Source organism: Elephantulus edwardii, unplaced genomic scaffold (genome assembly GCF_000299155.1).
Source record: "Elephantulus edwardii isolate Elephantulus edwardi_28Jun2011 unplaced genomic scaffold, EleEdw1.0 scaffold00015, whole genome shotgun sequence".
Classification (NCBI taxonomy): Eukaryota; Metazoa; Chordata; class Mammalia; order Macroscelidea; family Macroscelididae; genus Elephantulus; species Elephantulus edwardii.
In genome coordinates, this window is record NW_006399765.1 from 23,651,546 (window position 1) to 23,653,954 (window position 2,409).

Here is a 2,409-nt window from a genome sequence, read left to right on the forward strand (position 1 = left end):
CTGTTTGTTTTCTTGGCAGTCCATGGTATATTCAATACTCTTCTCCAGCACCACAGCTCAAAGGCAACCTCATAGGTACACAGTTCAAATCCACCAGATGCTCTGCTGGAGAAGGAGATGCAATCTCCTCCTTGTACCAATCAGATCCGATTTGACGGCACACACACACAAAATAATTAAAAAAAAATAGCCAATGAAACCTTACAGATAGCAATAGAGTACTGAAAGATCAGTTGAAAATTACATCATGCTTGCCACCATGTTGTTGTTGTTGTTATACACTGTTGAGTCACCTGTGACTCATAGCAACCCGATGTACAGTAGCCCTAAACCCCGCTCTATCCTGTGCAAATCTTATTGTCTCTGACACACCCACCTCCCATTATCCCAGTCACTGAATCAGTCCATCTCATTGAGGGTCTTCCTCTCCTGCTCTGTCCCTCCACCCTCCCAAGCATGATGTCCCTCTCCAAGGACCCGTCCCTGCTTGCAACATGTCCACAGTATGTCAGACGACAAGGAGCTTCTCCATGACATGGATTGACACCATCGCTGGAACAATGGACTCATACATACCACTTTCAGGAACTGTAGGAGGTGAGGACTGGGCAATGTGTCCCTATTACATATACAAGCTTGTGATAAGTAGGGGCCAATTAAATCACCAGAGGAGCAATAGTTTTTCTCCCCCTTTAATTCTCAGCACCTCCTCTTGACTCTGCCTACTCAACTCCATTACAGAGCTTAAATGTCACCTCCGATGAAAATGATTGTATGAAACATAATGCAAATAAAGGAAAGTGGGGAGGAATCTGCATAATAAAAAAAAAAAATCACCTCCAGGAACCTTTCCCTTGAACCCTTCCTAAGTCGGATACACACACATACGTGTGCACGCACACACTCTCACACTAACGCAGGTACACACACACACGTTCCATTTACTTTCAGCCACTGCATTGTTTGATAAGTTGCCAACATTTAAAAATCAGGAAGTCACATAAAATGTCCAGCCTCAGAGAACAGGAGGCCTGTCAAGCAAGGAGCCTAGGGTCCAGGCAGCCACTGCCACACCCGCTGGAGGCGAGTCCTCACATGGGGCAGACGCTCCCTGTGTCCTCTGTGTTCCTCGCCCCGTCACTTCGCTCCTTTCAGTTGTCAGGCAGGGCCATAAAGCAATCACATTTGTGACACACACTTGGCCTACTGGATTCACGCTCTTACCTCTGGCTCCTCTGTGCGAAGAGCCAGCTGTATTCTCTAGCATCCAGAAAGCACCAGGCATACAGCTGGGTTTAAGTAGGTATTTGCTGAATAAGCAAGTGAATAAATGAATAAATGGGTGCTCTCCCTCCTCCATAAATCCCACAGGACACGACACTCATTTGGGCATTTAATCACCCCCTTCCTCGAAGGGGTCTCTAATCTGCTGTCCACTGGGCCAGCTGTCTCAGTACGTATTATTAAAATGCAGATCTGATCTCTCCATTCCCAGCTGACAAGTCTTGAGAAGACCCTTCCTGATCAGATTCCTATCTCCTCCGACTGCATCTCGCTACCACACACTCACATCCCACTCCATCTGGGAACACACCGTGCTGTCTCCCCACCCCCACTCCTGTGCCAGCCGTACCCCTCCCGGAATGCTTCCTCCCCCGCCCTCACTGTCTCTAGCCAACTCCTACTCATTTTTCAAACCCAGCAGAGGCCAACCAAAGCCCCTTCACCTCTGAAACACTCCAGACCCCCACCCCAGGACTGACTTAGTCACTCTCGCCTGGCTCCCGCCCCCTCTTTCATCCCCTGGCCTTAACACTGAGTAATAGCTTAAAATAGCAGTTGGTTTCTCCCCAGCCCTCGCTGTGTGCCAGGCACTGAGCTGGTTTTACCGAATTTAATCCCCACCTCATTCCAAACCCCAACCTGGAAGCCCCTCACCGAGTCCCATAAAGATGTGGCTCACTTTCCCGTCTTCACCCTCCCAGAGACAGTTCTGGCATCCTATCCGAACATTCCCCTTCTCCCTCTCCACCTCTGAGCCTCTCTGACCCAAGCTTGTTCTTTGCTTTCTTCTTTCCCTTGGCTCTTGGCACTACTGAACGCGTAACACATTTGAATGATTTCTTTCTGAATTCTGTGCCCACTGGAGGGTTAGCTCCATGGAGACAAGGGTTTGGGTCACATCATCAGCACTTCTGCATCCTTAACCCTTAGAGTGGAGCCTGACACATAATAAGCACCTGGGAAGTACCTATAAGTCAAAGAAGGTAGGTAGTAGTGTATTATTACCATCTTCATTTTGCTCCCGAGGAGAGTGGCAGTAAGGGACATGAGGACACAGGCCCAGAGTTCTCCCACAGGTCAGTGGAAGAGCCAGGATGTGACCCCCACCATAGCCAAGTCCAGTGT